The sequence below is a fragment of the Eschrichtius robustus genome, chromosome 3 (assembly GCF_028021215.1).
Source record: "Eschrichtius robustus isolate mEscRob2 chromosome 3, mEscRob2.pri, whole genome shotgun sequence".
NCBI lineage: Eukaryota > Metazoa > Chordata > Mammalia > Artiodactyla > Eschrichtiidae > Eschrichtius > Eschrichtius robustus.
The window spans coordinates 20,778,881-20,804,168 of NC_090826.1; the positions used below are offsets into that span (position 1 = coordinate 20,778,881).

General features: G+C 46.2%; 1 protein-coding gene across 1 annotated transcript in view; it reads left to right on the top strand.

Annotated features, from left to right (window-relative positions):
- The first annotated feature begins 19,894 nt into the window (after positions 1-19,894).
- CEP85 (centrosomal protein 85) overlaps positions 19,895-25,288 on the top strand; it is a 32,133-nt gene continuing 26,739 nt past the window's right edge. The window contains exon 1 of the mRNA XM_068539206.1: positions 19,895-20,007. The gene's annotated coding sequence lies outside the window, so the exon portion shown is untranslated. The remainder of the gene's footprint in view (positions 20,008-25,288) is intronic.

Here is a 25,288-nt window from a genome sequence, read left to right on the forward strand (position 1 = left end):
TTACACCCGGGCAGATGCCTGGGGATGGAAGGGGGCGGCATCTCTAGGGCTTGTGCCTGTGAGCCCCAGGTCCAGAGGAGCCGGGATGGAGAAGGATGCTGGATGAGAGTGGGAGCCCTACCACAAGGATGAGCACAGAAGGGGGTGCTGGCCAAGGCAGCCAGGATTTGCCCTAAGGATGGGCATCCCTGGTATCCTGCTAGACCAGAACTAGATGGAGTCTAAGTGGGCCCAAGCACCAAGAGAAGAAAGGTGAGGCCAGTGGGGCCAGGTATCTGTATCAACAATAAACTTTTGTGTTGGGATCAATGTGTCTGCCTGGTGGATCTCCAAACCCTTGGGGCAGCCTTGACCCTCAAAAGCCTGTTTGTCCAATGGGAGAGTCACTGACTGTCCTCCAGAGCTTCCAGTCTAAAGGGAGAGAAAATCCACACCCTGAAAATTTTTGACTTAATGGTAGAGATATAATCCCTGCCCTTAGGGTCCTAAATTCTGGGGGTGAAAATCTGGTGCTCACAGTTCCTCACAGTTGGGAGTGCCTCTCTTATGAAGGAGACACCCTACCCTCTCCCTGTGTCTGAAGGTGTAGGAGACTGGTGCTCACTCTGGGGAGTTCTAGTCTGATGGGGTCACCATCGACCAAGTCATGCAGGTACAGGAAGCTCTGTCCTGGATCAATGGAGAACGGCTGGTCGAAGTGTGGGTCCTGGCAGGCTCTCTGGGGGAGAAGAGCACTGAAGCTTCCTGGAAGGCATCAGGAGGAATTTGAGGGTCAGGTGAATGAAGTCCGGTGGAGAACTTGGGACCTGTGAGACCTCTTTGGGAGCTCCATACCAAAGACCATCGAGAGCCACAGCAGGTTCCTGAGCTAGGCAATGCAGAGTCTGAGAAAGCTGTGGCAGTCGCGGGCACTATGAAGAGCTGCCTTGGTGGATTCTCATCCTTGGGCAAATCACTGGGCCTCATTTTCCCCATCTGTGCAATCGGGAGAGGATAAGATTGAGCACCAGCTCTAAAATCAAATGGCCAGCACTCAGCCCCAGAGTTGGGAGACTGATGAGATCAGCTGTATGGCTGAGACTCAGGTTCCCTGATGTTGTGTGAGGGGAAGGCTGGAAGAGATGTTGTGTGAGAGTTCTGCCCAGCTGTTCAGCAAAGACTGACAACTAGGGGCCTTGGGGATATTCACCAGTTGGAATGGGAATCCCCAGAGGCCCACTGATTGCAGGTGATGGGAAACTCCACCCTTCATCCCCTCCCACTGGCATTGCTTCCAGCCCTGAAAAGCCCCCTGGGGCCTGCCGGGAAGGAGTCTGGACAACTGGGGCAGGGGTGGTGCACTCAGCAGGCAGGTGAGAGGTGGCACCCCAGCAGTGCTTCACTGTCTTGGAGTGCTATCTGTTCCCCTGTTTGGGCCAAGACTCCAGGACCATCAACCAGCAGAACGATGGGCAGCCAGTGGCTTTTGCTGCTGCTTCTGCTATTTATTGGGAATGGAGCCCTCAATCTGCCTGGTAAGTAGCCACATACACCCTTTCCATCCATCCTTCTCTGGGGGGGCTCACAGCCTTTTTCTGGCTCACCAGGGAGGGGAAGAAGGTGGTGGAAGATCAGGTAGTGTCCCCAGGAAGATCTCATGTGAGCACAGCCATCCCCCAACCCACCCCTAAATTGTCTGAAAGGCTTGGGGCACCAATGAGCTTGGGGGCAGGAACATGATGGGATGACCTCCAAAGAGCTTCTGGCTTTGCCCATCCATCCTCATCCAGGATGCTATATTTGTCTGTCTATTCCCTCCATTCTGTCTGTCAACTCAGCTGTCTCCCCTTTTCTGTCTGTCCTTTCCATCTGGGCTGGGCCAATAGCTTGGGGTTTCAGTAGGCTAGTTCCCTCTCAATCTGGCCCAGAACTGAGGGCCCAGGGGCTTGGACCCCTGCCCTACTCCAGCAAAGATCAGCCACCACCCCCAATGCCTCACTGAGCCCGACGGAGGAGTGCAGCCCTGGATCCTGAGCTCCTAGGGCAATATCGGGGAAGATATTGGGAGGTGGCAGGAAATTACATGTTTAAGCAATCCCATGAGTCATGACTTTTTCCAAGGCCAGGAGTATCCTTGGCAGAACACCCAGGAAGCAGATACCAGTTTTGGTGAGAGGCACAGAAGGGGATAATTATTATCAATAGCAGTTTCTACTTATTGAGCACCTACTGTATGCTAAGCACTGTGCTAAGTGCTTCACATGCATTATCTCGTTTAATCCTCATGACCGCCAGTGAGGTAGGTATTGTTATCACTGCTGTTTTACAGTTGAGGAAACCGAGACTCAGAGACATAAAGTGATCTGTCCCCTCATCAGAGCTGGGAGTATGTCCCAGGTCTGACTTTAGAGTTCAGGCCACATTCCATTGCTTCTCAAAGGAGCTGCTGTCGTCAGGAAACTTCAATATCATTTAAATGTCAATTCTTACCAAATCTTTAATTGCGACACACTTCCAATCAAAATCCTAACAGGGTTTTTTGTAGAAGTTGATATGCGATTCTAATACACATAAGGGAGAACAAAAGGCCAGCAATAGCCAAGATAACTTTGAAGAGCAAGATGGGAGACTCAATCTACCAGATACTAAGACTTACATTAAAGTAAGAGAATGTGGTGTTGTTGCAACAATAGACAAGCAAACCAATGGAATGAAAGAGCAGGGAAATCAGTCTGGATGTGTAATAACAGGTAGCATGACAAATAGATCAGTGGGAAAAGGATGGACTTTTCCATAACGGGGCAGGGACAACCGGTTAACCACATGGAAAAAACATAAAATCAGATCCAGTGGAAACATCTCTTCCTGCAAATAAAAACTCGAGACTCCCGTAGCAAGACATCTGTTCATTTCAGCCTGGAATTTTGTTGCAAACGTACCCACGGATCACTAGAGTTTAGAGGACTCTTGCGATATTAAGCCCAAGTCCCTCACTGTGCTGAGGGGGATGTAGAAGCACTGAGAGTGGTGGGGGTCTTCCCCAAGACTACACAGCAAGTCAGTAATAGAGCCAGGTCTAGAGCCTAGATCCCCCACTCTTTCCGTGCATCCTGGCCAGCACTCCTGCCCTATTGTGACCCCTTAGCTCTATTCAGGGCTAGAAGAAAGTGGGAGGTGGAAGGAGCAGATGCCAGATGGGGGCGGGGGTGGGGAGAAGGGTCAGTGCCTCTTTGGAGCTAGGTTGTGGGAAGGACAAGCCTATCACCTCCAGTTTTCTGAATTAGTCCTTTGACAAAGACCAAGGTTGCAATGACAGGGCATCGGGTGATGCTCCTATTTCTGCCCATTGCCCAGAGGAAAGAGGAAGGTTTCCAAGGGATCCAGCTCAGTGTAGCTGATTTGGGCCTTTTTCTCTAGAGAGAGTGGCTGGCCCGGACATGAGAATGAAGCAATGTCTTTGTGAGGCAGTGCAGCGTGGTAGGGAAGACATTGGGCTCTGGGATCTGATGGATCTGATTTCAAATCCAGTGCCACCACTTCCTGGCTGTGTGACCTTGAACAGATGCCTTCACCTGTCTGAGCCTCAGTTTCTTCATCTGATAAATAGAAATAATTGTCCGTACTTCAGGGTGGATGTGAGGATTCAGTGCACCAACACTTGCACATTGGAACAGCACCTTACTCAGACAAAGTGAAAAACCAAAGGTTGTCAAAATTATCTTTGACTGCTACTGCACTAAATGAAGCACTTGGCTTTTGATTAGGGGTCACGTTGTAAAAAAAAAAAAATTGTGTATCTTTAAATATTATAATCATATTCAATGCAGTAGGAAACTCACATCAAAAAAGGCATCGAGAAATCAAAGATCAAGTGTGATAATAGATTTCCATCTTTTTCTGACTCTGTCTCTGTAATAGTTCTTGAGTGGAATGAGACATAGTTGCCAGAATTAGTTAAATTCGCTCTCCCTGGCATGCATCAGCTGAGATCTATTAGCACAGAGCTGGCACATAAATGAATGCGCGCCAGTAATAATGTAGTTGGTGTTTTGTTTTTTGTTTTTGTTTTTGGCTGCGTTGGGTCTTCGTTGCTGTGCGCAGGCTCTCTCTAGTTGCAGCAAATGGGGGCTACTCTTCGTTGCGGTGCATGGGCTTCTCATTGCAGTGGCTTCTCTTGTGGAGCACAGGCTCTAGGTGCGCAGGCTTCAGCAGTTGTGGCACGCGGGTTCAGTAGTTGTGGCTCGCAGGCTCTAGAGCGCAGGCTCAGTAGTTGTGGCTCACGGGCTTAGTTGCTACGCGTCATGTGGGATCTTCCCGGACCAGGGCTCAAACCCGTGCCCCCTAGCATTGGCAGGTGGATTCTTAACCACTGCGCCACCAGGGAAGTCCCATGTAGTTGGTGTTGATATCATTTTTATTGAATCTTCCAATAAAGATATTTGATAAAGTGAGAACATCTGAGAAGAACTCTGGATTGGTGGAGGGAACAGGTATATAGGTTTCTTTTTGTTCGTTTGTTCGTTTTACAGGCATTATGACAACCTGGGGGTCAGCTACAACATCTTCCACAAAAGACTCTGGAACTGTGGGAACTATAGAGTGTTCCTCCACAATTTCATCTCCATCCAACAATGGGAGAGACAATGGCCCTGCAGTTCCACCTAACGCCTCACCAACAACCGGCAGGACAGAACCATCTGAGTCCCAGCAGCATACCACATCAGCTGCTCCTCCAGTTTCACTACCAGCCAGCAGCTCTGCTGGGTCCACTGAGCAGACAACCCCAGCACATGAGACTCAAGAGGAGAGATTAAATACAGTTATCACCACAACCTCTGAGGGCACAACGCTGCCAAATTCCATGGTGACTTCTACATTGAAGGACCAGGGAGGGACAACCAGAAGCACAGTCTCATCCAGCATGGCCACGTCAGCAAACCCCTCAAAACAGAACCAGTGTGCTCCAGCTGCAACCCCATTCGCATCAAGCTCCAGAGCCAATGGATTGAAGTCATCAGTGGCCGCTGACTCTCCAAAAGTCAGCCACGATCACAGCTCCAACGGCCTTAAACACACCAGGCAATGACGTCACATCATTGGGGTCCATGAGAACCACTGTCTCTGAGAAGTCGGCTACAACGCTATCCCCCACAACATTGGACGAAATCACTGATGTGAAAGAATCTTTACCTGTGACAAGCAGTGCAGTTACACCACTTCGCTAACCGTGACCACCTGGGGACAGACATGCCTGGGACTCCCGAAGGGGTAACTACCGCTGCACCCTCAACCCCAATAACAGCCCCACGATGAGCACGCTGTCCAGAAGACATCACAACACCATCACACAAGCACCTTCCCATCCAGTGGAATCAGCCCCCAGTGCTGGCACTGCAATGGCCCAGTCACCTGAGACAACAGCTGCTCATTCAACAACCCTTATCCCCAGCTCCTCGGGGATGACAAAATCTGCTGCCAGCACTGAAGCCAGTCAAGCCTCCTCTAAACACACCAAGAACAGTAGTCCTGGAGCAGGAGTCTGTGCTTCGGATGAATACCCGGCGGACAGGAGAGTTTGTATGTGCAATAACAGCTACTATGCCCACTCAGGTAAGTCTGAGGAACTCATGTCATATGGCGAAGAACTCTTCACAACTCTGTGAAGGCCCGGATGAACACATGTCCAAAGGGTGTGGGAGGGCCAGTGAGGTTTGGTCAGACATTGACATCTAAAGAGTCCATCTGGGCAGAGGTGATTTCTAGTGAGAGGAAAGGTAGCTGAGCATATGAATTTGTCTTAGTCAATTCAGGCTGCTATAACAAAATACCATGCACTGTGGCTTATGAACAACAGAAACATTTCTCACATGTCTGGAGGCTGGAAGTCCAAGATCAAGGCACCAGTAGGTTTGCTGTTAGGTGAGGGCCCCCGTCCTGGTTCATAGACAGCTGTCCTCTTGCTGTGTCCTCACATGATGGCAAGGGAGCTCTCTGGGGTCTCTCTTATAAGGGCACTAATCCCATTCATAAGGGCTCCACCCTCATGACCTAATCACCTCCCAAAGGCCCCACCTCCTAATACTGTCACATTGGACATTAGGATTTAACATATGGATTTGGGGTGGGGGTGTGTGCAAATATTCAGTATATAGCAGAGGTAGAATGGACAATTCATCAACCCCCAGCCCCCAGGATTCTAATTACTGACCAGAGATTAAGCCTTCCTGGGGGGAGTAGATGATGATCCACTAAAGAAAAAGGCTGTAGCCCCAACACAGGCCTGGAGGGCTAGACAGGGAAACTGAGGCAAAAATCTTGTTGAGGCAAGACCAGTGTGGCTGGGTTCACAGGGTGTCCCTGTGTTAGAAGCAGAACAACTAACTCCCAGGCTCACCCTCTGGCAGGGCAGAAGCTGGGTCCTGGGAACCAAAAAAGATGATGGTGTCCCCCAAACATATGCCTCCTACAGTTGAAATAAATCTAACCCCCCAAAACTTTTCAAGTTAGCAAAATTCTGATTTTCCTAAAATGACTAGCTTGCTTTTTTTTTTTTTTTTTTTTTTTTGGCTGTGTTGGGTCTTCGTTGCTGCGTGGGCTTTCTCTAGTTGCAGCAAGCGGGGGCTACTCTTCGTTGCTGTGTGCAGGCTTCTCATTGCGGTAGCTTCTCTTGTTGCGGAGCACAGGCCCTAGAATGCGCAGGCTTCACTACTTGTGGCTCGTGGGCTCTAGAGCACAGGCTCAGTAGTTGTGGCGCATGGGCTTAGTTGCTCTGTGGCATGTGGGATCTTCCTGGACCAGGGATCAAACCTGTCTCCCCTGCATTGGCAGGTGGATTCTTAACCACTGCACCACTAGGGAAGTCCTACACTGCTTTTTAAAATATCAAATTTCTTCAAAAAATATTTCCTTGGCATTCCTGTTTTGGTCTATTGGATAATCCAGACTTAGGATGAAGCTCCTATTACATTTAAAACTAGGCAGTGCGTAACTTATGGGCCAGTATTTTCCAAAATGTATTTTGTGGGACACCAATGCTATGGGATTTCAATAGACATTACACTAAAACAAAAGGGTTGTATTGTCAAATATACTTGGGAAATACTGGATTAAACAAAACTGTTTCTTGACTGTAGGACTTTTCAGAGCCTTTAATATTTAGTATTCCACTGTTCACTGTGACTCCTTTCAAAGCCAGATTTTTAAAACAGATTATGGCATGCATTTTCCAAGAATGTCCCCAGAAATCTCATTCTTAGGAACATATAAGCAGTACCTTGGAATATACCCTGTTGCCAACGAGGGAATTCAGATGAGAGCTGAGCCGGCTGGGCAAGGTAGAAGTGACCAGGATGACAAGTCTGATCCAGGGGGGCTTTAGTCAAATTTTGGCTCATTAGAGGTTTGTCCCCATCTCAACAAACTCTCCTGGGGAGACCAGGGTTATGTGCCCACTTGTACAATGCAACATGTGTCCCTCCACAGAATATAGGAAGTATATCATTGTGTTTTCACGCATTGAGAATGAGACACCTTTTCTTTTCGTGTTAACTTTCTTCCCTGTGAGTAAGAACATGGACTCTGCAAGATAGACTGTCTGGGTTTGAATCATGACTCATTTTCTTCTGCTGGGGATAATATGATCACATTTACTTCAGGGCATCAGTTTTTGAGTGTTAGCTATTACTGATATTATTATTTGGCATTCCATATCACAATATACTATTGATCGCAATAGCAGAAAGTTACGTGACTGACTTATACTGCTCCCCTGCCACCGACTCAGGTTGGTGCAAAACATCTGCTCTTTTTTTTTGGGTGGGGTAACTTCCCCCACCAGGGATTGAACCTGGGCCACAGCAGTGAAAGCCTGGAATCCTAACCACTAGGCCACCAGGGAACTCCCAAAGCACCTGCTCTTATACTGCGGCCCATCCCTCTGACCAAACATGCCTTCCAAGATAGAATCAGTGAGCTTTTAAAAAAAGGAAAGGAAAACAAAATCTTTAAATTCGAAGTAATAAAACAAGTCCAGAAATATTTAGTATTTCCATAACATTTTACTATTTAATGACTATAAGCAGTTCATCCCAAATTCAACAGCAAGTGTGGAAAGAGCAGACACAGAAAGAGGGAAGGGTTAAATATTGATATTAGCTTCTCCTTCATCACCCGAAACCACTGGTGCCCGACATGTATCAGGGCACCATGTGGTGCCAAGGGCAGAAAATCAACACTAACTGGCTTGAGCAAAATTAATTAATTAATTAAAAAATTGAAAACATGAAACAAAAGAAAACAAAATTTGTTGCCTCATGAAACTAAGAAATTCTAAAAAGGACTTGAAGACTCACCCCTCTCCCTCATGGCTCTCAAAGGCACTCCCTCCCTCCCCTCCCTCAGTTCTGTCTCTTTGGGAGTTTAGGCTTTTATAAGACAGAAAGAGCCATTGATTTCAGACAGTTTAGGTCCCTCAAAAACCCCCAAGGCCCAGGTTACCTGCTGGAATGAGAAGGAAATCAAAGAACAAAACAAATTAATATCTCCAAAAATAATCTGCCAGGCAAGTAACAGAAACCAACAGGGCTGGAGAAGGGGAAACAGGAGAATTTATTACAAGGGCATCTCATAGAGCCCAAGGGTAGCCTCCAACCAGGGTCTCCAGGGACTTGGAACCATGCATGTGGTGGAACCCAGGGAGTTGCCTCTCTCTTCTCTCAGTCTTGCTTCTCCCCCTCTGCACCTGTACCTCCTTTGTTCCCCTCTCCACACACTGGCTTGTCCTGCCTCTCAGCCCACATGGCAGAAAAGGGCTGCTTCACAACTCTCAAGCTTTATACCGCCTCCTTTCAGGCTCAGTTCCTGGGAAAGTGGTTCTGAGTGGATCAGCTAAGTCCAGGAATCAGGGTCCCCCAGTGCAATCATGGCAGAGGGGTCTCACCTCCCACTGGGGAGAGTCTTCCTTTAAGCGAGTTGTTATGGGTTGGGCTAATATCCCCACAGTGTTTCCTCCACCCAGATTAGAATGCGTACCCTTGCCCATGGCATCATCCCAGGAGCCTCAGGAGGCCTCTGCCCTGGCTCTTGTCCTCCTGCAGAACTATCCAGGGTGTTGGTGGCCCTGCGCTGCCAGCCGCAGGAAATTGAGGTGGTCCTGAGCAGCTGCTTCCTGAAGACTCGCCACTGGATCCTGGAAGAAGGTGCCTTTTCAGGATGCTCCAGGGTCAGTAAGACAGAGGAGGGTCTTAGTGTCCAGGTCTTCACGATGGAGAAGAAGGAGGGTACCTGTGGACTCCGCCTCTCTGTGAGCAATCTGGGAGGGGCCCTCTGATAGGAAGTTGGGCTGTACGTGTGTTTGGGGGGAGGGACTGGGAAATGAATGATTGGGCACAAGTTGTGACTTTATTTCCATTTAACAGAAGAATAATTCTCTGGAATGGAGTCAAGTCTTAGCAGTCAGACCAGTCATTTTGGGGAAGAGACCACGTTGTCCCCCATCAGATTGGGAATGCCTTTATAAATGGTGCCATGATTGATGGACTGGGAAATTGGTTTCCAAACTTGTCAGCCACAGAATCCTTTAAAATAATAACTACCACAACCACAACCAATATTTATAAATTTCTTACCGTGTACCATGTGCTGTGGGTCAAATTCTTTTTTACGTGCGCTATCTCACTAAATCTTCACAATAATCCTGTGAGGTTCCCATTTTACAGATGAGCAATCTAAGGCTCAGAGAAGTTGAGGGATTTTCCCAAGTCACACAGCTAGTTATTAACAGAGCTGGTTTGTGCTCCTAACTGCTCACTGTGCTGTCACCTCCTTTCCTTGGAAGGGATCTTACATAAAAGCCAAATATAAAAATAAATATATAAAAGCAGGGCAGGTCTGATTGAATGGAGTAGGAGGAAGAGTGCCCTGCTGGGTCAGTTTCCCCCTAGCGCATAGGGGGGCTTTAACGCCCCTTCAAAGAGGCTCTGGAGCTCCCCGGGCTCACTTTGAAAACTAGAGTTTGTTCTAACGGCAGGGTGGGGTGGGTGATTTAGTTCCTCCAGTGTCTTGTTCTGCCACCCACAGATTCATGGTTTCTCTTGCTTAAGTCATAGAACAGAATCGGCAGTTTCAACATGTAATAGCTAAGTCCTTGGCTCTGCCCCTAGAATTCTCTATCAGTGTTCTTTCTTTAATAAACTGCTTGATTTATAGCAACAAAACAAATCACTTTGATTCTTTTTTTAAAATCCTATGGAAACAATGAAATACCAAAAAGATACCTGAATCTTGGGATAAGGACCAGGACTTGGCAATTTTAACAAGCCCCACAGTGATTCTTTTACTTTTTTCCAAGAGATTCTAAAATGCACATTGAAATTTGAGAACCACTGGCACAGAGGTTAAGAACATGGGCTCTGGGATCAGAGAGATGTTGAATTCTGGCTTTGTTAGTTGCTTTGGGCAAATCTTTTAACTTTCTAAGCCTCAGTTTACTGTTCTGGGAATTCCCTGGCAGTCCAGTGGTTAGGACTCTGTGCTTTCACTGCTGAGGGCCCGGGTTCAATCCCTGGTCGGGGAACTAAGATCCCGCAAGCCTCACGGCACAGCCAAAAAAAAAAAAAAAAAAAACCTCAGTTTACTCTTCTGTAAAATGGGACTAATAACAGAACCCTCCTCAGAGAGTAGTGGTCAGGCCACAGTGCCTGGAATACAACCCACGCTCAGTAAACTTTAGTCATTACTCTTATTTAAATCAACAACTTGAAGCAAATGGTGATGGAAGAAAGTGATTCCCCTGGAGATCTGAGAGTAATGGCTGCCTCCCTGTTTCTTCCAGACCAACAACAGCCATGCCCTTTATTCTCTGGAGGCGCAGCTTCTGCAGGTTCACCCTGACTATACCAATACTGGCTCCACAATGCTCAACTTCAGCTGCATGTACCCTCTGGTGGTAAATGTCAGCCAGACTCACCCCTACCCGGTGGTCTTCTTCCCGTGAGTTCTTTTCTGTCAGCTGCCTCTTGGGCTGGGCCCTGCGGAGGCTCTCGAGTTCCCACTGCTACCTATAATCCAGGCAAAAGGAGTCAACACCCTCAGGATGTTGCCCCGCCATGCCCACCCATCATAGGTACCTCTTAGATTGAGACTCGGAGTATTATTGGAAGAAAAAGATGTTCTGTGAAGTAATGCATTATGGATTGTTTATGTAAATTACCTTGAGGTAGGATGCCTCAGATGGCTTCAAGGGTCCTGGGGTCTGGGGATCTGTGATGTGGCCCCTCACTTTCTACGAGGTCCAGGAGGAAGGTTAGCAGATTTGCTCCTCCCCTCCCCTAGTTCTCTATGGCTACCAGTGCTCAGTGACCTAGGGTGCAAGGCAGAATGCGAGTAATGCCCCTACCTCTAGGGTTTTGTGGTGAGGGTCTCGTTCCCATCCCTCTCCACATGTATCACCATCCATATTCCGGGCACTGGGGACACCATTGTCATCCTTGGCATCCTCACAGACCCTCAGCTCTCATCTCCACTTGAGAACAGACCGGTTCCCCTTGGCAAGCCTCTCTACGTGGTCCTCAAAGCCACAAGCAGTGACCCAGACAGATTTGCCCTGGTGGCCAATGAGGTCTTTATCAGCACCAACATCTCCAGGACAGGTGCTGTTAAGGCCACCTACTACTTTGTGAAGGAGAGGTAAGTACCTGTTGGACTCTGTTAACCTCCTTTCAGTGCCACACTAGCTCTTGGACTGTAGCTTGTGCTGGATGGTTTTGTACCTATGAGCACAGATCCTGTCACTCTTCTCTGTATCGCTGGTACATAGACAATGGGAGAAAGTAAGTGCTGGGTGAATGTTTGTTGAAAAATATGCAAGTATTATTACCATTCCCATTTTTCAGATGAGTAAATTAAGGCGCAGGGAGATTAAGGTCTGTCCAAGATTACAGCCAATTAATGACACTCATTCCTGGTATTCTTTCCTCAAACAATTACTGAGGACCTACGGTGATAAAAGTAAAAAACAAAAACAAAACTAACATTTCAGGGTGCTATACACCATGTAATATATGTGACATTTACTCCATGCCTGACACTGTTCAAATCACTTCACATATATTAACCCACTTAAGCCTCACAACACACTCTATGAGATAGTTATATTTTTGTTCCCATTTTATACATGGAGAAACTTAGGCTCAGTTCACACAACTCGAAGTAGGAGACCTTGCTAAGTGCTGGGCCAAGTCCTTACCCTCAACAGCTCATGGTCTAGGGAAGGAGCTGTGTCTCCCGCCTTCTGGTTGTATTTCATTACTATTAACAAGTCTTCGCAGAACACAGTGAATCATTCATTACCTCATTTATACCTGAAAACAACACTGTGAAGTATTATTTCCCCCACTTTAAAGATGACGGGATTAGAGAGGGTACAGAGTTTAATGACTAGACCAAGGACATAATGCTGGTCTACTCATGCTCCAGAGTCCCAGTTCTGAAATACCTCAAAAACAGTCCTAGCATGCAATTCTTCCTTTGTCAGGAGGAAAGAGAACCTAGTGATTAAGGGTATGGGAGGGCACTGTAGCCAAGTTGCTACCTGAAGAAACTTGGACAACCTACTTAACTTCTCTGAGCCTCAGTTTCCTCATCTTTAAAAAAGAAAAAGACCATCAAGGGGGGAAACTAGAATGGACTTATTGATGGTGAGTTTGATTCCTGGAATAAAGATCACAGGGTAAAAAAGACTAAATGGGCTTCAGGAAGCACAAGAGACAGAGTTCAGAGAGGTGACTCCCTAATGCCCACAGGAGGTAGCGACTGTGTGGCTGGTAACTCAGTGGGAAGATAATTTGCTGTCCCTTAGGCTTTTGCATTGGCTGTTTTCTCTTCCTGGAACCCTCAACTCCCTGATACCCATATGGCAAATTCTCATCTCCTTAGTCTTTGCTAAAATAGCACCATTTCAATGAAACCTACCCCGTCCATGCTATGTAAAATTGCAACTACCCTCCACTCATCCAGTCTAGATCCCTATTTCTTTCTTCTATCTACTTATCACCTCCTATTATATACTACATTACATGAGCTCATTTACTTTTTTTATTAAGTTATTTATTGTCTGTCTCCCCTCACCCACAAGAGAATAGGAGGTTTGGTCTGTTTTGTTCACTCAGTTCTCTAATTCTCCCAAGCACCTAGAACAGGGCCTATGTATAATAAGACTTTCTTTCTGCCCATGGACTCTACACCATAGGTCTATCCAAATACTACCAGTTATAGTGAAAGGGTTACATCTAGGTTATTGTTACCTCAAAAAAAGTCACCATGACAATAACGTGAACAGTTCAAGCCTATCTCCAAATCTCTTAGCTCAGAATTTTCTATGTCTACCAGAGTTTGCCACCAGTAACTAAAGTTTCCTTTTTTAATGTGGAGAAGTTACTGCTAATAAGTGATCACTGATAAGCTATGCCCAGTCAAGAAGCAAACTTTATTGAAGGGGAGAGCCTTAGAAAAACAAACAAAAAAATTAAAGATCATCTTGCCATGATTTACTACCACCACACCATCAAAATAATAATAGAAGAGGGGAAGGAGAAGAAAGGAAAAGACAGAGGGGGAGAAAATGTGTTAGAAAAAAAAAAGAAGGAAGGAAAGAGAAAGAAAGAAAAAAGGGAGGGAGGGAGAGAGAGAGGGAAGGAAAGAGGGAAAGAGGGAAGGAAGGGAGAGAGGAAGGAAGGAAGGAAAGAAAAAGAAAAAAGGGAGGGAGGGAGAGAGAGAGGGAAGGAAAGAGGGAAAGAGGGAAGGAAGGAAGGAAGGGAGAAAGGGAGAGAAAGGAAGGAAGGAAGGAAGGGAGAGAGAGGGAGGGAGGGAGGGAAGAAGAAAGGAAGAAAGAGGAGGGGGGCAAAACTGTCGTCCTCCTAGCACTGATGTGAGGATGAAACGAAATAACGCATGTAAATTTTCATTATGAGACCCAGCATCTACACCCACAGGACAAGCAAAAAAGGGGAAATCAGTGTTTGCCGGGGCTCCTAGCAGTGGGTGACGCTGCCTCTCCCCACAGCTGCCCAGTCAGCAACAGCTGCTGGGGGGCCTGCGGGCCAACGGGGCCTCCCTGGAGGTGACGCTGGCCTTCAACCTGTTCCGCTTCTCGACCAGCGATACGCTCTACCTGCAGAGCCGAGTGACCCTGTGTGACAAGCGGGCGGGACGCCGGTGAGCAGACAGACAGCCCTAGAGGCTCCGGGCAGTCGCTGCAGCCTCCGCCGGCCGCAGCTCCGGGTGGCTAGCTGAGGAGCCGGACTCCAAGCAATGCAGTCGGGTAGGGGACTAAGGAGCGGCCTGCAGGGACTAAGGAGGGGAGGCACGAATGAGGGGCCTGACTAAGGAGGGGCCTGGAGGGCGGCGGTGCTGGGGATTGGCCTATCCTGCAGGGGGCGGGGCCGAGGGCGAGGGGCCTGTGGATTGACCTAAAGGGCAAGATTTTGGAGAACTCACTGGGGCTACCTGGGGGTCTCGGACAAAGGCCCGCCCAGGCTGGGGCGGGAAGAGACCTCGCTACCCTTCTGTTGTGTCCCCGCAGACCCGTAGTCAGAAGAGTCCGCCTGGGAGGAATCGAGCCTGGGAGATCGCTCGGGAGGGTCTGGAGAGCGGCGCTGGCTGGATGGTGTTCGGGCTCATTAGATCAAGTGGTAACTGGATCAGATGGGGGCCTCCTTGACTCCTCTTCCAGATTTTCCCACTGACCTGCTCTGAGACGCCGACCCTTCACTGAGCCTCCTCCTACCTGCGTGTCCTCAGACTCCTCCCTCATTTCTAGTCCGTATCCTCCCCAAACCCATATCCCCCTCAGCCTCCTTTGCTCTGGAGAGGTCTCCTCCCCTCACCCTGTCCCGGTTCCATTCTCACTCATTAAACTTCTCTCCTCCCATTCTCATCTTTCCTGCCACACCAGACCAGTCTTCTACCAGTCTGTTTGTCCCTTGTGCCAGTATGCTTTTTGTAAATCCTCCTTGCTGGTCTGAAACCATCTCTCCTTTCTCTCTATTCCCTGACAACCTTCCAAAGCTCTGACCCTTGCGGGAAAGCCTATCTTCTTAGTAAGTCCATTCTTTAGAGGCAGAAGGTTCATCATCACACCCTTCTGAGTCCCTGCTTCAACAAAGGGTTCTTTTGCCCAATCTTTCAATGATGGGAGTGTGCTAACTTTGTACTGTCAGGATGCCTCCTTAAGCTTAATCTTTCTTCCTTTGTGGTTCCAGAGCCCAGTGCCTCCAGTAGCAGGAGTTTGGCAGGTTGGTGCACAGCGATTGCTGTGATAAAGTTCTGATGACTGTGCCAGGGTCTGGGGGTGCACACTGGCTTCTGGAGGGTGCTGGTCTTGGATCTCGTCCCTGCTTAACAGTATGTGACTTGGGAGAGGTCAGTTACCCTAAGTCTCAGCTTCCTCAGCTGTACATGGTAGAGTTGTCATTGTGAGGTTGTTAGTAGTCGTATTTAGAATTTTATCCCTCATCAGAACCTGAGGTTTTCCAGAAATGATTTCCGGTAGGGGTTGAAATTTCAAGATACAAGGCCATGAAGGTAAAACAAGTGAGAGGGGTTGAGTGGGGTCCACACTGAGATAGAGAGTTCATCTCTGTGTCTCTAACCACCTCACCCCCAGTCTAACAGAAGAACTGGCACATGGTGAGTCCCAGGAAGGCTTTGTTGAGAGAATGCATGAATGACTTACAAAACAATCCTCAAAGTGGAGTATCTAAGCCTAAAAAGTTTCCCAGGCTCTCAAAGCCACCTAATTCTGCTTTATAATCATTTCTTTCTTTCCTGCAGGATCCTGGATGACCGTCTTTCTTCTGATGGCGATAGGCTGGATGCTAGGATAAAATCCTGCCCAGACACCTCCCCCAACTCTAGTCCTTAGCCTTTAGTTTAGTTCCCTGAGGCCAAGGGTAGGGTGGAGGAAGATTTAGGGAGAGGCAAGTAGTCTGTCCTCTTGTTAGGGACCAGAGTGGTTGAGGGTGAAGATGGAATCCATGTGTGACCCAACTACTATCTGGTTAGGAGTGTGACCACTGAGCCTTGGGCAGTGCTTCCTCATCCCACCTTCCCTTCCCATCTCTGGAACTCTTCCAATGGTGGGATTGGGCAGCTCAATATGGTAAGGGGCAGGGCAGAGGGTATGACCAATAAACAGCAGGGAACTTTCCTACTTTGTCTGACTCCTTTTCTGTGTTATCAGACCACAAAGCTTCAAGGCTTTATGAGAAATGGGGTGTGTGTGTGTGTGTGTGTGTGTGTGTGTGTGCATGTGAGAAGTCGCTTTGTTCTCTATGGGTCTCGGTTCCCCCATTTGTAAAACAAAAGAATTTGACCAGATGATCTCTGCTTCAACATGGGGACTCCATGACTCTCATTTTAGGGTAAGTTGCTGGGCCTTGGCCAACTGGTTCCAAGTCTCCTTTCTTCTGCAGAATGGGCAAGAGCTATTTAATTTCAGAATTAGGATTAAATGTGTCCATATAATATTGTTCTGACCATTAATTATTTCCAACTTCATTAACTCCCATTTCCTAATAGAGGGTGGATACAGGCAACAGTATGCTATCATTTATTCATTCAGAAACAGGTTGGAATCTACTATGTTAGGCCCTGGAAATTCAATAGTACACAAGACACAGGCTTGGACCTTACAGAGAGGACAGTTGAGTGCAGGAAGCAGGTGGTGTGATTGGGAAGCAGGACAGGCTTTAGAAGTTGACAGAGGTGGCACTTTCACAAAATCACAAGAAGGCCCTGTGCCTCTTTTTGTTGTTTCATTTTTGAAATACTACTTTTATTGATATCTATGATCATTTAGAAATTAATTTCTTGGGAAAATATGTTGTTTCAAGCAACAAAATAAAAATTAAATTTAACAGTCTCAACATTTAATTTGCAAAATCTCTTCTTGTCATTTAATGGTTTAATAGCTCCAGAAAAAAATTAAGTCAAATGATTAATCCATATTATTTTTTCATGTACATAAAAATCACACACTTATTAAATCAGTACAGTTAATTACATTTCATTGGGAATTCATATTCACTTTATAAGTCTGGAGTAGAAACTGTTTAAATATCCCTCTTGACAAAGGCATTAACCCTTGCCTGTATTTAAAATAGATCCTAAAGGATAAGGGAAAAATATCATTGACTATATTATGCTTAAATATCTCAAAAAGAAAATAGAGTGAAACAAAATGAAGTTAACAAGGAAGCTATTGAACTTAAATTATATTTAGTTGACCATGTTAAAGAAGCCTCTGTGCTGTGTAACAATAGATGCTTATAAAATAATCCACCAGACAACACTTAATGCATGTGAAAGTAGCTCTAATTACATGATTACGAAGATGCAGTTAGTTTATTTTCTCACTTTCCTTGGTTAAATTAGGGTGGGACATAACTGACCAACTCTAGTGTTTTTTCAGTCATGTCAGGTGATAGTTCCATTCATATATCTTACTGAAATATGCAAGTGGTTTTTTTTTAATTTAATTTAATTTTTTTTTATACAGCAGGTGCTTATTAGTTATCCATTTTACACATATTAGTGTGTATATGTCAATCCCAATCTCCCAATTCATCACCCCCCCACCGCCACCACTTTCCCCCCTTGGTGTCCATATGTTTGTTCTCTACATCTGTGTCTCTATTTCTGCCCTGCAAACCGGTTCATCTGTACCATTTTTCTAGGTTCCACATATATGCGTTAATATACGATATTTGTTTTTCTCTTTCTGACTTACTTCACTCTGTATGACAGTCTCTAGATCCATCCACGTCTCTACAAATGACCCAATTTCGTTCCTTTTTATGGCTGAGTAATATTCCATTGTATATATGTACCACATCTTTATCCATTCGTCTGTCGATGGGCATTTAGGTTGCTTCCATGACTGGCTATTGTAAATAGTGTGCAGCAAGTGTTTTTTTTAAATTTTTTAAAAAATATATTTATTTTATTTATTTTTGGCTGCGTTGGGTCTTCGTTGCTGCGCGCGGGCCTTCTCTAGTTGCGGCGAGCAGGCTTCTCATTGCAGTGGCTTCTCCTGTTGCGGAGCACGGGCTCTAGGCGCACGGGCTTCAGTAGTTGTGGCTCTCAGGCTCAGTAGTTGTGGCTCGCGGGCTCTAGAGCGCAGACTCAGTAGTTGTGGCGCATGGGCTTAGTTGCTCCGCGGCATGTGGGATCTTCCCGGACCAGGGCTCGAACCTGTGTCCCCTGCATTGGCAGGTAGATTCCCAACCACTGCGCCACCAGGGAAGTCCCGCAAGTGTTTTAAAATAATAAAGTAACTGAAGATTTACTATGTCGTAACTAAAAATTGTGTATGTTCTCTGAGATTAGTGCCAAAATTTTTCATTAAAATATGATTGAGGAGTCATTCACATTTGAAAATTGGTATTATAATAATGGAGTTACCTTTAAAATATAGATACCCATTGGAGAAAACTGTACAAATGTACTGTTTGCCAATTGTAAATTTAAATCTCAGCACTTCCACTGTTCCCAGTCTGGTTTCTCTTCCATTCTCCGCATCAGCTTTTCAAATCTTCCCCATTCTTCTCAGCCCTCTACATGCCTCTGTTCCCTCCCTTCTTACAGTTGCTTTTCACCAAAGAAATAGAAGCCATCAAGTGGGTGTTCCCACCACCCACCAGCCTATTTCCTACCCACCAGTCCACAAATTTACTCATTTACACACCTATCCTTACCATTTATATTTTAATAAAGACTTCTGGTCTTAGTTTCAGAGAATACTCCCTAAATTCATCTATCATATCATACCCAGATTCATTATCGATTAAATGTTATTTTCTGCCATCTATATTCTTACCTTAAAACACTATAAGAGAGGGCAAGTGATAGAACCCCAGAGCCCTTCCTCTAGAGTGAATTTGGTCCGGTAATTAACTCTTTATGTCTGGTTCTTCAAAGTTAAGAAATCACACAACTTTTATTTTTCTTTTGTTTTGTTGATTATAATTGGCACACAGCACTGTATAAGTTTAAAGTGTACAGCATAATGACTTGACTTACATACATCATGAAATGATGATTACAGTAAGTTTAGTGAACATCCATCATCTCATACAGATGCAAAAGTAAAGAAATAAAAAAGAATATTTTTTTTTTGTGATGAGAACTCAGGATTTACTCTTTCATATATAAAATACAGCACCGTTAATTATATTTATCATGTTGTATCACACAACTTTTTAATGCCTCTCCCTCCCAAGTCGAGTTTCCAGATACCTGGAATTTTACTGTACTTTGGCTGATGGCTTTGTTCCTCCTTTTAAACAATTTCAGTCTGATTTTTCAAGTATGTATTAATGCAAATAAACTTAGTTCCTTTTCCTAGGGACCGAGTTTGAGTAGGGAGGCAAGATTGATCCCTTACCCTTCAACCTGAGTCCTGATCACAGATCGACCACTGATTCTAATCCAGACCAAGCCCTGACCCTGACAAGACAGTGACTCTGGCCACACCCTAACTCCTGGTCACAACGTCACCCCCTGCTTCAAGTGGGAGTACTGATAGATAGATGGTGAGGAATGGGAGGAGGGTGGGCAGGTTGGGTGGGATCCCGGAATGAGCTGCGCTGGCTGCCAGCTTCTCGATCTGCACAGGCCAAGCAGGCCGCTTCAGGCCGGGGTGAACAGGGCTCCGCCCAGAGGCGAGACCCGCCAAGGGGTAGAGGCAAAGGCAGAGAGCCGCGGCGGGCTCATGCGCAGAGAGATCCGTCGGTTCTCTGCGCCGAGGGTGGCGTGCGGGGGCGGGACACCCGCGCGGCCCGACTTCTGATTGGTCGCAGGGGGGGCAGAAAGGGGCGGTGCCGGGGCGGTGCGCGCTCTGAGGCGCGCGGCCTGGCGGGTGTGTAACGGCCGTTAAGCGAGCTGAGGCGCCGAAGCGCTGTCCGCCGCCGACGTGGTCGCAGTGGTTGGTGTCCCTGAGTGGGGGATTTCGCTGCCCGCTTTCAAGCTCACGTAAGTCCTCCTCCCTTCGGGGGCCCCCGTCGGACTGACAGACCCTGTCCCCTGCGTAGAGAGCCTTGGCGGAGCCTCAGACACTCTCGACCGGCCTCCGTGGTGGGGAGGGCCGCGGGAGAGCGAAGAGCATGCGCAGAGCGACTGAGCCGTTCGTCTTGGGTCTCTGACGCCGCGGCTTTCTGAAATAATGCCCCCCGCTCGCCTCCTTGGGTCTCAGTGGCCTCCCGCCCTCATCGCCTCGCTCTCTCCCCGTCACTCACTCCGCAGCAGTTTCGGGACCTTTGCGATGGACGGGCCCAGTGCCGGTCGCCAGGGCACGGCGGGAGGGAAGTTCTTGCCCTCCAGGAGCTCGCAGCCCCGGGAGAGTAGACGTCCCGCGGGTGGTTGCTCGGCCAGCACTCAGTAGTGCAGGGTGGCGAAGTACGGGAGCGCGGAACCCAAGGCGCCGACGGAGTCTGAGGGGGCGGGGAGCCCTCCCCGAGGAAGTGGAGTTTGAGCCGAGATTTGGAAAAAGATAGAGGAGGAAGGTCGGGGGACAGAGAGCCCTTGTGAAGGCGCTAGGCTGGAGTTTCTCAGCCGGCGCGATTTTGCCCCCCACGGGATACTTGACAGTGTCTGGAGACATTTTTGGTTCTCACAACTCGGGGATTGCTCCTGGCGTCTGATGGGTAGACGTCAGGGGTGCTGCTAAACAGCCTGCAGTGTACAGGACAACCGCACATCAAAGACTTACCCGACCTCCAATGTCGTTAGCACAGAGCATGAGGCACCCTGCTATAGACAGGGAGGAGCTGGTTCTCTGGATGAACAGAAAGTGTGTTAAAGCTTATTTATGCAATAGAAGGTGTTCAGAACTTATTTCATCACATTAAACCGGGAGGATCAGAGCCCTGTTTTGTCTTTTACACCATCTACTTCCACGATATGGCACAGAGCCAGGCAAACAGGCACTCAGTAAATTTTGGTTGATGAATTGAGTACTGTGTGCTGGGAAGGGAGGAGTAGTGATACAAGGACGATTAAGAGAACCATGCCTCATTACTTGCCCCTAGGCCTTGTCTGTTTTATTATTATGTGGTGGTGTTCAGGACTTGTTCTTTGTAAAGGCAACACCTTGGCAAGGATTTGGCTTCTCTTTCTTTAGGTTTGGTTTAATGAATGATCAAGGCGATGAAAATAGTGTGATGGTGTGAGGTTCTTAGTGTGTCTGTGTCAGCTGTCCGTGTTTCCCTTCAAATCCTCTCCTGTCTTGATGTGGTTCTGTCAACAGCTGCCAAGTGTGTTCCACACTAAGATTATAATTCTTCAAGGGGAGAATACTTATAACAGCCAAAATCTAATTCTTGGGTAGTAACTTGGGAAATAGAGCCTGGGTGGTGACCAAGGGCAGAGTGAAGAAATGATATGAGCTGCCCCTGCTCCTAACTGCTTTAGGGCTTGAAGCTCTGGCTATGTCTGAGGCATAGAAACTCCAACTTGTGGTGCCTTAGTAACTTCCTTTATTTCTTTTTGTCACAGACAGAATGCTGACTAGACTTCTGTAGCATTAGAGCACAGTCCTGGCTTTGAAACCTTTTCCTAACTGTACAGTCTTCACCTTTCTAATCCTTTATTTTCTCATCCATAAAATGAGGATAATAGTAGTAACTACCTCATAGGTTTGATATGAGCATTCAGCATAACACATGATACTATAGAGTCTTTAGCACAATGCTTGATGGGTAGTAAGGACAGGCATACCTCAGAGATATTGTGGGTAGAATTCCAGACCACTGCAATAAAGCCAGACACAAATTTTTTTGGTTTCCCAGTGCATATGTAAGTTATGTTTACACGATATTGTAGTCTGTTAAGTATACAATAGCGTTATGTCTTTTAAAAATCTATGTACCTTAATTAAAAAATACTTTATTGCTAAAAAATGCTAACCATCGTCTGAGCCTTCAGTGATTCGTAATCGTTTTGCTGGTTTGCTAGTGGAGGATTCTGCCTCGATGCTGACGGCTGCTGACTGAACGGGGTGGTGGCCGCTGAAGGCTGGGGTGGCCGTGGCAATGTCTTCAAACAAGACAGCAGTGAAGTGTGCTGCATTGATTGGCTTTTCTTTTCACAGACGATTTTTCTATAACATGCAATGCTGTTTGAGAGTATTTTCCCCACAGTGGAACTTCTTTCAAAATTGGAGTCAGTCCTCTCAAACCCTACTGCTGCTTTATCAACAGAGTTAGTAATACTCTAAATCCTCTGTTGTCATTTCGACAGTCTTGACAGCATCTTCACCGGAAGTAGTTCCATCTCAAGAAACCACTTCCCTTGCTCATCCATAAGAAGCAACTCCTCATCTGTTAAAAGTTGTATCATGAGATTGCAGCATTCAGTCACATCTTCAGGCTCCACTTCTAATTTTAGTCCTCTTGCTATTTCCACCACATCTGCAGTTACAATAGTAACATCAAAGATCACAGATCACCATGACAGATGTAATAATGATGAAAAAGCTTGGAATACTGCGAGAATTACCAAAATGTGACACAGACACAAAGCGACCAAATGCTGTAGGAAAAAATGGCACCCACAGACTTGCTTAACACAGGGTTGCTGCAAATCTTCAGTTTGTAAAAAATGCAATCTGTGAAGCTCAGTAAAGTGAAGTTCAATAAAAAGATGTATGCTTGTACTTAATACATGTTAAATTTGTTGAATGCATAGTTCTGTAGTTTAAACAACTTTGAAAATGGAAACTATCAATGTTGGGTGCTTTTCTTCTGTCTGCCTCCATTCATTCTTACCTTTCTTGGCTGTGTAATTGGTTATTTGTGTTACTGCTATTTATTTATTTTAAAATTTATTTATTTATTTATTTATTTTTAGCTGTGTTGGGTCTTCGTTTCTGTGCAAGGGCTTTCTCCAGTTGCGGCGAGGGGGCCACTCTTCATCACAGTGCGCGGGCCTCTCCCGTTGCGGAGCACAGGCTCCAGACGCGCAGGCTCAGTAGTTGTGGCTCACGGGCCTAGCCGCTCCGCGGCATGTGGTATCTTCCCAGACAGGGGCATGAACCCGTGTCCCCTGCATTGGCAGGCGGATTCCTAACCACTGTGCCACCAGGGAAGCCCTATTTATTTATTTTTAATTAATTTATTTATTTATGTGGCTGCATCGGGTATTAGTTGCGGCATGCGGGATCTTCGTTGTGGCCTGTGGGGTATTTCATTGTGATTTGGGCTCTCTAGTTGTGGCACATGGGCTTAGTTGCCCCGCGGCATGTGGGATCTTAGTTCCCCCACCAGGGATCAAACCCGCATCCCCTGCATTGGAAGGCGGATTGTTAACCACTGGACCTCCAGGGAAGTCCCTGTGTTAACTTCTTATACATTCATTTCTCTCACTTTTATCTCAAGAAGTCTGTCTCCTTCAATTGGTCCTAAAAATTTCCACCAGTAGACCATCTACTTCTGAACTTAAGTAGGAAGAAGTTTAAAATTATTTATTCTGTACTGTTTTACTCCTTGGAGTTTTTTTTTTTTTAATTAAGGTATAATTCACATACCATAAAATTCAATTTTATGTGTGTGCAATTCAGAGGTTTTAGTATATTCACAAGCCATCATCACTATCTAATCTCAGAACATTTTGATCACCCTAGTAAGAAACCCCATACCATTAGCAATTGCTCCGCATTTCCCCCTCTCCCTGCCCTCCTCTTAGTCCCTGACAACCACTGATCTGCTGTCTCTATGAATATGCCAGTTCTGGACATTTCATATAAATGGAATTATACAACATGTAGCCTTTGGTGTTTGTCCTCCTTCACTTACTATAATGTTTTCAGTAGCAGGTATCAGTGCTTCATTCCTTTTTGTTGCCTAATAATATTCCATTGTGTGGATGTACCACATTTTATTTATCCATCAGCTAATGGACATTTGAGTTCTTTCTATTTTTTGGCTATTATAAATAATGCTGCTATGAAGATTCATGTACAAGATTTTGTGTTGACTATGTTTTTATTTCTCTTGAATATATATCCAGGAGTGGAACTAGAGTCATAGGATAACTCCATCTTTAACTGAGAGTTCTTTTGTCATCCCATTTTCAACCCCTCTGAATTTGGAAGGGTCTCAGAATCCAATGGGCCTACCATTTTGTTATATTTTAAAGAAAGGGGGACTTCCCTGGCAGTCCAGTGGTTAAGACTCCACGCTTCCAATGCAGGGGGCATAGGTTCGATCCGTGGTGGGAGAACTAAGATCCCACATGCTGCGCAGTGCAGCCAGGCCAAAATAAAAGAAAAGATCCTTAATTTAATCACATCTGGAGGAAAAACCCTTTAGAAAAAAAAGAAAAGGATTAAAAACGTTTTGATATTGACGATTCAGTATGACTAGCAGGTAGGGCGTCCTTCTGTGTCACGAATAAAACACTGAATAATACTAGCCATAAATGGAATCTTTTTTTAACTGAACAAAGGTTCTCTTACCCAGTATGTAGAGACCTGGGATTTCAGGGGATGGTACAATTTCTGTTGTAGATGCAATGAATTAGTGAGGGTTTGTGTTGTTGTTACTAAGAGGAGACTATAGAGGTCAGTAAAGCACATCAGAGAAATAGTACCATATAGCTTCCCACCGCCCCCCAACTCCAAAGTTAAATTTCACCTTTCAGAATTGTGTTCTGTTGACAGGGTTTGTCCTAAACTCTTTTGGGGCTCTTATAAATTCAGAGTTTCTAAATTCGTACTTTATCTTCTGAGGACTGTACTGTGTCACTTTTTATTAACATAAAATGTTAATATGCCAAGTATAACAAAAACATTAATTAAGCACTTAATATGTGTCAGGCACCATTGTAAGTTAATTATAAATGAATTAGAATGAATTAGGTCCTGTCTTTATCCTCATTTTTATATGAAGGAACTGAGGCACAAAGATATAAAGAAATTTGCCCAAGGTTACACAGCTAATACATTGCTTGTGTCAGGCTTCAAACCCGAACTGTCTGATCAAGAGTCAATACTCTGGGGACTTCCCTGGTGGCACAGTGGTTAAGAATCCGCCTGCCAATGCAGGGGACACGGGCTCGAGCCCTGGTCCGGGAAGATCCCACATGCCGTGGAGGAACTAAGCCCGTGTGCCACAACTACTGAGCCTGCGCTCTACAGCCCGCGAGCCACAACTACTGCAGCCCGCGAGCCACAACTACTGCAGCCCGCGTGCCTACAGCCTGTGCTCCACAACAAAGAGAAGCCACCACAATGAGAAGACTGCACACTGCAACAAAG